This window comes from Cetorhinus maximus, chromosome 1 (assembly GCF_964194155.1).
Source record: "Cetorhinus maximus chromosome 1, sCetMax3.hap1.1, whole genome shotgun sequence".
Lineage (NCBI taxonomy): Eukaryota > Metazoa > Chordata > Chondrichthyes > Lamniformes > Cetorhinidae > Cetorhinus > Cetorhinus maximus.
The window spans coordinates 245912897-245923331 of NC_135879.1; the positions used below are offsets into that span (position 1 = coordinate 245912897).

Here is a 10435-nt window from a genome sequence, read left to right on the forward strand (position 1 = left end):
AACTCCGGGGTAGACGGGGGGGGGGGGGGGGGGGTAAACTCCGGGGTAGACGGGGGGTAAACTCCGGGGAAGACGGGGTAAACTCCGGGGTAGAACGGGGGTAAACTCCGGGTTGAACGGGGGTAAACTCCGGGGTAGACGGGGTAAACTTTGGGTTAGACGGGGGTAAACTGCGGGTTAGACGGGGGGTAAACTGCGGGTAAGACGGGGGTAAACTGTGGGGTAGACGGGGGTAAGCTCCGGGGTAGACGGGGTAAACTCCGGGTTGAACGGGGGTAAACTCCGGGGTGAACGGGGGTAAACTCCGGGGTAGACGGGGGTAAACTTCGGGGTAAACTCCAGGTTAGATGGGGGTAAACTCTGGGGTAAACTCCAGGTTAGACGGGGTAAACTCCGGGGTAGATGGAGGTATACTGCGTGATAGACGGGGGTAAACTCCGTGTTAGATGGGGGTAAACTGTGGGTTATACGGGGGTAACCTCCCGGGTAGACGGGGGTAAACTCCGGGGTCGACTGGGTTAAACTCCGGGGTAGACTGGGTTAAACTCCGGGGTAGACGGTGTTAAACTCCGGGTTAGACGGGGGTAAACTCCAGGTTAGACGGGGGTAAACTCCGGGTTAGACGGGGGTAAACTCCGGGGTAGACGGGGGTAAACTCCGGGTTAGACGGGGGTAAACTGTGGGTTAGACGGGGGTAAACTCCAGGTTAGACGGGGGTAAACTCCGGGGTAAACTCCAGGTTAGACGGGGGTAAACTCCGGGGTCGACTGGGTTAAACTCCGGGCTCGACTGGGTTAAGCTCCGTGGTAGACTGGGTTAAACTCCGGGGTAGACGGTGTTAAACTCCGGGGTAGACGGGGGTAAACTCCGGGTTAGACGGGGGTAAACTCCGGGTTAGACGGGGGTAAACTGCGGGTTAGACGGGGGTAAACTGCGGGGTAGACGGGGGTAAACTCCGGGGTAGACGGGGTAAACTCCGGGTTGAACAGGGGTAAACTCTGGGATAGACGGGGGTAAACTCCGGGGTAGACGGGGGTAACCTCCGGGGTAGACGGGGTAAACTCCGTGGTAGACGGTGGTAAACTCCGGGGTAGACGGGGGTAAACTGCGGGTTAGACGGGGGTAAACTGCGGGTTAGACGGGGGTAAACTGCGGGTTAGACGGGCGTAAACTGCGGGTTAGATGGGGGGTAAACTGCGGGTTAGACGGGGGGTAAACTGCGGGTTAGACGGGGGTAAACTGCGGGTTAGACGGGGGTAAATTGCGGGTTAGACGGGAGTAAACTCCGGGGTAGACGGGGGTAAACTCCGGGTATACTCCGGTTAGACAGGGGTAAACTCTGGGTTAGGGGTAAACCTAGATTAGACAGGGGTAAACTTCAGATATTCAGGGGCAAACTCCGAATACGCAGGAGTAAACTCCGAGTTTGTCAAACACGCCCTTATCTTAACAAATCCATACTGACTAATTAATCCTGATTAATCTGTGTCTCTCCAAGTGCAGATATATTCTGTCCCTCAGAATTCTTTCCAGTAACTGCCCCACCACAGAGATTAGACTGACTGGCCTGTAGTTTCCTGGTCTATCCCTTCCTCCCTTTTTTAATAATGGGGCAATGTTAGCAGACCTCCAGTCCTCTGGCACCTCATCTGTGGCCAGAGAGGATTTGAAAATTACTGCCAGGGCCCCTGATATCTCTTCCCTTGCCTCCCTCAACAGCCTGGGATACATCTCATCCGGGCCTGTGGATTTATCCACTTTTAAGGCCGCTAAACCTGCTAGTGCTTCCCCTCTCTATGTTAATTTCCTCTGATATTTCACAGTCCTCCACCCTGATGTCTATACTCTCGTCGTCCTTTTCCGTCGTGAAGACTGATGCAAAGTAATCATTGAGGACTGTACCCACGTCTTCCGGGCCTGCACACAGATCACCTCTATCGTCCCTAATTGACCCTACTCTTTCCCTAGTTATTCTCTTGCTCTTTATATATTTAAAAAACTCCTTTGGGGTTTCCTTTATTCTACACACCAATGCTTTCTCATGCACTCTCTTAGCTTCCCTAATTTCCTTTTTAAGTTCCCCTCTGCACTTTATATACTCCTCTAGGGATTCTGCCGTATTTAGCCCTTGGTATCTGCCACAAGCTTCTCTTTTTTTTCTTAATCCTAACCTTTATGTGCCTTGACATCCAGGGTTCTCCAGATTTGATTCTACACTGCCCCTCCCCTTCCCTTCCCTTCCCTTTTGTCTTTTCGGGAACATATTTGCCCTGTACTCTTGCTATTTCCTCCTTGAATGTCTCCAACTGCTCTGAGACAGTTTTATCTGCAAGTAGCTGCTCCCGGTCCACTTGCGCCAAATCGTACCTCAGCTTAGTAAAATTAGCCTTTCCCCGGTTTAGAACATTTATTCCCGGCCCAACCTTATTTTTTCCATAACTACCCTAAATCTAACTGAGTTATGGTCACTATCTCCAAAATGCTCCCCTGCTGATACGCCTTCCTCCTGCCCGGGCTCATGTCTGAATATTAGGTCCAGAACTGCCTTGTTGGGCTTTCTACGTACTGGCTAAATATCTTCCCTTGGATGCAATTTAAGAATTTTATTCCTTCTCTGTCGTGCACAGTAAACTATCCCAGTTAATATTTGGGTAGTTAAAATCCCCGACTATTACTGCCTTATTATTCTTACACTTCTCTGAAATTTGATGACATATTTGATCCTCTATCTCTCCCTGACTGTTTGGGGTTTATAGTACACATCCAACAGTGTGTTTGTCTCTTTTGTGTTTTTTACTTCTACCCATATGGCCTCATTTGATGATCCTTCCGAGATATCATCCCTCCTCACTGCTAGAATTGACTCCTTGATGAATATTGCGACCCCCCCTCTCTTCTTCTATCTCCCTCTCTATCTTGTCTGAATACCCTATAACCAGGAATGTTGAGCTACCAACCCTGCCCTTTTAGCCAAGTCATAGCTGTGATATGCTCCCATGTGCCTATCTGTGACCTCAGCTCATCTGTCTTATTCCCCTGGCTCCTTGCATTAAAATATATTCCATTTAGCCTTGCTAAACTCACTTCTTTCTTATTTAACCTATGTTTCCTCTGCCTTCCAGATACACTGACTAGCGTTTTAACTTCTAATTCCATCTCAGCTTCTCTCCCCCTGAACTACTTTTCAGGATCCCATCCCCCTGCCAATTTAGTTTAAATCCACCCCAACAGCATCAGCAAACCTCCCCGCGAGGATGTTGGTCCCATTCCTGCTCAGATGTAACCTGCCCAACTTGTACAGGTCCCACCTCCCCCAGAAATGGTCCCAATTCCTCAGGAATCTAAAGCCCTCCCTCCTACACCATCTCGCCAGCCACGCACTCAACTGCTCTATTCTTCTGTTCCTATACTCACTACTGCATGGCACCAGGAGTAATCCGGAGATTACTACCTTTTGAAGTCCTGCTTTCCCGTTTCCTACCTAACTCCCTAAAGTCTGCTTGCAGGGCCTCATTTCTCTTTTTTCCTAGTCATTGGCCCCAACCACAACCTCTGACTGTTCACCCTCCCCCTTCAGAACGCCCTGCGGCCATTTGGTGACATCCTTGACCCTGGCACCCGGCAGGCAACATACCACCCTGGAGTCACGACTACAGCCGCAGAAGCGTCTGTCTACTCCCCTCGCTAACAAATCCCCTATCATTATTGCTTTTCCACACTTCTTCCCCCCCCCCACCCTCAATGCTGAGCAGCTGGATTACCCACAGTGCCACGGTCTTGGCTCTGGTTGGCCTGTCACTCTCACCGCTTTCCAAGGCCGAAAAACGGTTTGCGAGCAAGATGCACTTAGGGGATTCCCTCACTTCCTGCCTGGTCTCCTCCTTCTGCTTGGTGGTCACCCATTCCCTCTTAAGCTGCGGGGTGACCATGTCCTGAAACGTGCTATCCACGAACCTCTCAGCCTCATGAATGTACCATAGTGCCCCCAGCTGCTGCTCAAACTCCAAAACTCAGAGATCAAGTTGCTGCAGTCAGAGGCACCTCCTGCACACATGGTCATCCAGACCGTCAGGAGTGTCTAGGATTTCCCACGTAGTGCAGGATGTGCAAATCACAGGACTGAGCTCCCCAGACATATCTCACAAGCTGCGCATTTAACTCTCTGATCTTATTTACCCGTTGCCAATTTGCTCATGGTTCAGGGTATTTTTTATTCATTCAAGGGATCTGGGCTTCACTGACTAGGCCAGTATTTATTGCCCATCCTTAATTGCCCTTGAGAAGGTGGTGGTAAGTTGCCTCCTTGAACTGCTGCAGTCCATATGGTGTAGGTACACCCACAGTGCTGCTAGGGAGGGAGTTCCAGGACTTTTCCAGCAACAGTGAAGGAACGGCAATATATTTCCAAGTCAGGATGGCGAGTGACTTGGGGGGAAACTTATGAATGGTGGCGTGCACATGTATCTCTTGCCCTTGTCCTTCTAGATGGTAGCGGTCATGGGTTTGGAAGGTGCTGTCTAAGGAGCTTTGATGAATTCCTGCAGTGCATCTTGTAGATGGTACACACTGCTGCTACTGTGCTTTGGTGGTAAAGGGAGTGAATGTTTGTGGATGGGGTGCCAATCAAGCGGGCTGCTTTGTCCTGGGTGGTGTCGAGCTTCTTGAATGTTGTGGGAGCTGCACTCCATTCAGGCAAGTGGGGAGCCTTCTATCACACTCCTAACTTGTGCCTTGTAGATGGTGGGCAGACACTGGGGAGTCAGGAGGTGAGTTACTCGCCATAGGTTTCCTAGCCTCTGACCTGCTCTTGTAGCCACAGTATTTATATGGATAATCTAGTTCAGTTTCTGGTCAATGGTAACCCCCAGGATATTGATAGTGGGGAATTCTGTGATGGTAATGTCATTGAATGTCAAGGGGCGATGGTTAGATTCTCTCTTGTTGGAGATGGTTTTTGCCTGGCACTTGTGTGGCGCAAATGTCACATGCCACTTTTCAGCCCAAGCCTGAATGTTGTCCAGGTCTTGCTGCATTTGGACATGGACTGCTTCAGTATCTGAGGAGTCGTGAATGGTGCTGAACATTGTGCAATCATCAACGAACATCCCCACTTCTCACCTTATGATGGAAGCAAGGTCATTGATGAAGCAGCTGAAGATGATTGGGTCGGGGACACTATCCTGAGGAGCTCCTGCAGTGATGTCCTGGAGCTGAAGTGACTGACCTCCAACAACCACAACCATGAATCAGTACACCTCCATGTTGAACACCACTTGGATGAATCACTTGAGTGTGGCAAGGGTGCAGAATGTACCAAGGGTGACTCGGTAGCATCACTACTGACCGAGCTGGCCGAGTCCTAAATGACATCGCTGCTAGACTGGGTCTGCGGCAGGTGGTGAGGGTAGAACCAAGAGGGAAAAACATACTTGACCTCATCCTCACCAACCTGCCTGCCGCAGATGCATCTGTCCATGACAGTATCGGTAGGAGTGACCACCGCACAGTCATTGTGGAGATGAAGTCCCGCCTTCACATTGAGGATACCCTCCATCATGTTGTGTGGCACTACCACCGTGCTGTGACATACCCAGGGATGGTGATGGTGGATCCTGGAACATTATCTGTAAGGTGTCTATGACACTGCCTCCCTTGATAATAATCGAGAAGTTATTACATTTGTGGTTCTGCTTTTTAATTTAGCCCACAGCTGCTCATACTCCTTTAGCTAGGACTAAGGAAGAGGTTCTGCTATGTCATTGGTACCAACATGCACCATAAGCATACAATGCGGCGAAGAGCAGTGGGAAACCAGGGGATTGGGAAGCCTACAAAGACCAGCAGAGGACAACTAAAAAAGAAATAAGGAGGGAGAAGATTAAATATGAGGGTAAACTAGCCAGTAATATAAAAGAAGATTGCAAGAGTTTTTTTAGATATATAAAGGGTAAGAGAGAGGCAAAAGTGGACATTGGGCCGCTGGAAAATGACGCTGGAGAAGTAGTAGTGGGGAACAAAGAAATGGCGGAGGAACTGAATAGGTACTTTGTGTCAGTCTTCACAGTGACATCCCCAAAGTTCAAGAGAGTCGGGGGGCAGAAGTGAGTATGGTGGCCATTACCAAGGAGAAGGTGCTAGGAAAACTGAAAGGTCTGAAGGTGGATAAATCACCTACACCAGATGGATTACACCCCAGAGTTCTGAAGGAGATAGCTGAAGAGATAGTGGAGGCGTTAGTGGTGATATTTCAGGAATCACTGGAGTCAGGGAGGGTCCCAGAGGACTGGAAAATGGCTAATGTAACCCCCCTGTTTAAGAAGGGAGTGAGGCAAAAGTCGGGAAATTACAGGCCGATTAGCCTGACCTCGGTCGTTGGTAAGATTTTAGAGTCCATCATTAAGGATGAGATTTCAGAATACTTGGAAGTGCATGGTAAAATCGGGCAAAGTCAGCATGGTTTCATTAAGGAGAGGTCATGCCTGACAAATCTGTTCGAATTCTTTGAGGAGGTAATGAGTAGGTTAGACAAAGGAGAGCCAATGGATGTTATCTACTTGGACTTCCAGAAGGCCTTTGACAAGGTGCCGCACAGGAGGCTGCTCAGTAAGATAAGAGCCCATGGTGTTAGAGGCAAGGTACTAGCATGGGTAGAAGATTGGCTTTCTGGCAGGATGCAGAGAGTGGGGATAAGGGGGTCCTTCTCAGGATGGCGGCCGGTGACTAGTGGAGTTCCGCAGGGGTCAGTGTTGGAACCACAACTTTTCACTTTATACATTAATGATCTAGATGAAGGAACTGAGGGCATCCTGGCTAAGTTTGCAGATGATACAAAGATAGGTGGAGGGACAGGTAGTATTGAGGAGGCAGGGAGGCTGCAGAAGGATTTGGACAGGTTAGGAGAATGGGCAAAGAAGTGGCAGATGGAATACAACGTGGGCAAGTGTGAGGTCATGCACTTTGGTAGGAAGAATAGAGGCATAGACTATTTTCTAAATGGGGAGAGATTTCAGAAATCTGGAGTGCAAAGGGACTTGGGAGTCCTAGTCCAGGATTCTCTTAAGGTTAACTTGCAGGTTGAGTCGGTAGTTAGGAAGGCAAATGCAATGTTGGCATTTATTTTGAGAGGACTAGAATATAAAAGCAGGGATGTGCTGCTGAGGCTTTCTAAGGCTCTGCAGACCACATTTAGAATATTGTGAGCAATTTTGGGCCCTGTATCTCAGGAAGGATGTGCTGGCCCTGGAGAGGGTCCAGAGGAGGTTCACGAGAACGGTCCCAGGAATGAAAGGCTTAACATATGAGGAACGTTTGAGGACTCTGGGTCTATACTCGATGGAGTTTAGAAGGATGAGGGGGGATCTGATGAAACTTACAGAATACTGAAAGGCCTGGATAGAGTGGACGTGGGTAAGATGTTTCCATTAGTAGGAGAGACTAGGACCCGAGGGCACAGCCTCAGAGTAAAGGGAAGACCTTTTAGAACAGAGGTGAGGAAAAACTTGTTTAGCCAGAGAGTGGTGAATCTATGGAATTCATTGCCACAGAAAGCTGTGGAGGCCAGATCATTGAGTGTATTTAAGACCGAGATAGATAGGTTCTTGATTGGTAAGGGGATCAAAGGTTACGGGGAGAAGGCGGGAGAATGGGGTTGAGAAACTTATCAGCCATGATTGAATGGCGGAGCAGACTCGATGGGCCAATTGGCCTAAATTCTGCTCCTATGTCTCATGGTCTGATAACAACTGGATACTTTCCAACCTACTCTAACCTTGAGATGTCCTTAATCCTGGCATCAGGCAGGCAACACAGCCTTCAAGACTCATGCTCCTGGCCATGAAGAACAGTATTTATCCCCCTAAATACATTTTATTCCCCTATTCCAACTACATTTCTTTGAACTCCACTGCCCCTACCCCCCCACCCCCCTTGAAGGGCCCTCTCCACCATGGTTCCATGGTCAGTTTGCTCATTATCCCTGCAGGTCCTGCTCTCATCCACGCAAGCTGCAAATACCTCCAACCTGTTGGACAATTGCAAGGGCTGAAGCTCCTCCATTGCCACTCTAAGGAGCACAGTCCCTGCCTCACTCGCAGTCACCCCCTCCTGTCCCTCGCCATGAATCAAATTTAAAGTACTTAGCCAAAGGCGGTGTGACTGCCTCCTAGAACAAGGTGTCAAGGTAACTTTTCATCTCCCTGATCCATTGCAGTGGCCGTAGCTCCGACTCTAACTCATCAACTCTGAGTCAATGTTCCTCAAACTGCAGACATTTACTGCATATCACAGCTCTGCAGCCCTACCACGTGAAGTCATGAATAGTGGTGGACAATTAAACAAGAGGAGGCTGCACAAATATTCCCATCCTCAATTATGGGGGAAGCCCAGCATAAACTGTGCGAAAAACAAGGCTGAAGCATTTGCAACCATCTACAGCCAGAAGTGCCAAGTGGATGATCCATGTCAGCTTCCTCCGGAGGTCCCCAGCATCACAGATGTCAGTCTTCAGCCAATTCGCTTCACTCCATGTGATACCAAGAAACACCTGAAGGCACTGGATAATGCAAAGGCTATGGGCCCTGACAACATTCCATTAATAATGTTGAAGACTTGTGCTTCAGAACCAGCTGCACCCCTCGCCAAGCTTTTCCAGTACAGCTACAACACTGACATCTACCCAACAATTTGGAAAATTGCCCAGGTAAATCCTGTCCACAAAAATCATGACAAAGCCAATCTAGCCAGTCTACTCACAATCACCAAGATGGAAGCTGTCGTCGACAGTGTTATCAAATGGCACTTACACAGCGGTAACCTGCTCAGTGCTGCTTGGGATCCACCAGGGCCACTTGGCTCCTGACCTCATTGCAACCTTGCTCCAAATATGGACAAAAGAAAGAGCTGAATTTGTGAGGTGAGAGTGATTGCCCTTGACATCAAGGCAGTCTTTGAGCAAGAGTGGCATCAAGGACCCCAAGCAAAACAGAAGTCAATGGAAATCGGGGAGAAATGAATGGAAATCCACCGGTTGGAGTCATACATGGCATAAAGAAATCGTTGTTGCTGGAGGTCAGTCATCTCAGCCCTGGGGCATCGCTGCAGGAGTTCCTTAGGGTAGAGCCTAGACCCAACCATCTTCAGCTGCTTCGTCAATGAACTTCCCGCCTTCACTTTGTCTAGAAGTGAAGATTTTTTAAATTCATTTACAGGGTGTGAGTTCCAGGATTTTGACCCAGTAACAGTGAAGGCTTGTGTGTGGCTTGGAGGGGAACTTGCAGGCTGTGGTATCCCCATGCATTTACTGCCTTTATCCTTTGAGGTAGTAGAGATTGCAGTTCTGGAAGGTGCTGTGGGAGCTGGCTTAGTGAGTAGCTGCAGTGCATCTTGCAGATGGAGGGAGTGAATGTTTAAGGTGATGGATGGGTTGCTGGCCAAGCGGGCTGCTTTATCCCGGATGGTGTCAAGCTTCTTGAGTGGTGTCGGAACTGCACTCATCCAGGCAAGTGGAGAGTATTCCATCACACTGCTAACTGACTAGGGCACTCGGGAAGAGCTCAAGGTAATCGGGAAGAGTCAGCATGATTTTGTGAAAGGAAAATCATGTTTAACCAGTTTATTGGAGTTCTTTGAAGGAGTAACATACGCTGTGGATAAAGGGGACCCTGTAGACGTATTGTACTTGGATTTCCAGAAGGCATTTGATAAGGTGCCACATAAAAGCTTATTATGGAAAATAAAAGCGCTTGGTGTAGTGGGTAACATATTAGCATGGATAGAAGATTGACTGGCTGGCAGAAAACAGAAAGTATGCATAAATGAATCTTTTTCTGATTGGCAGGGTGTGACAACTGGAGTCCCACAGGGGTCTATGCTGGGCCCTCAACTTTTTACAATTTACAACAATGAATTAGATGAGAGGAGTGAAGGCATGTTGCTAAATTTGGAGATGACACAAAGATAGGTGGGAAAGTATGTTGTGAAGAGGACATGAGGAGGTTGCAGACAGACATAAATAGGTTGAGTGAGTGGGCAAAGATCTGGCAAATGGAGTTTAATGTGAGAAAATGTGAAGTTGTTCACTTTGGCAGGAAGAACAAAAAAGCAGAGTATTACTTAAATGGAGAGCGGCTGCATAATTCTGAGGTGCAGAGAGATCTAGGTGTTCTTGTGCGAGTCACAAAAAGTTAGTTTGCAGGTACAGCAAGTAATTAAGGCTAATGGAATGTTATCCTTTATTACGAGAGGAATTGAAAATAAAAGTAAGGATGTTGTGCTTCGGTTATACAGAGCATTCGTGAGACCACATCTTGAATACTGTGTGCAGTTTTGGTCACCTTATTTAAGGGAGGATGTAAATGCATTGGAGGCGGTTTAGAGGAGGTTTACTAGATTGATGCCTGGAATGAGTGGGTTGTCTTATGAGGAAAGGTTGGACAGA

At 48.4% G+C, this 10435-nt stretch overlaps 1 protein-coding gene across 1 annotated transcript in view; it reads left to right on the plus strand.

Annotated features, from left to right (window-relative positions):
- Positions 1 to 7018, plus strand: part of LOC144688603 (apolipoprotein L3-like) — a 155018-nt gene extending 148000 nt beyond the window's left edge. Inside the window, exon 2 of the mRNA XM_078555375.1 lies at positions 6834 to 7018. The gene's annotated coding sequence lies outside the window, so the exon portion shown is untranslated. The remainder of the gene's footprint in view (positions 1 to 6833) is intronic.
- Positions 7019 to 10435: the final 3417 nt, after the last annotated feature.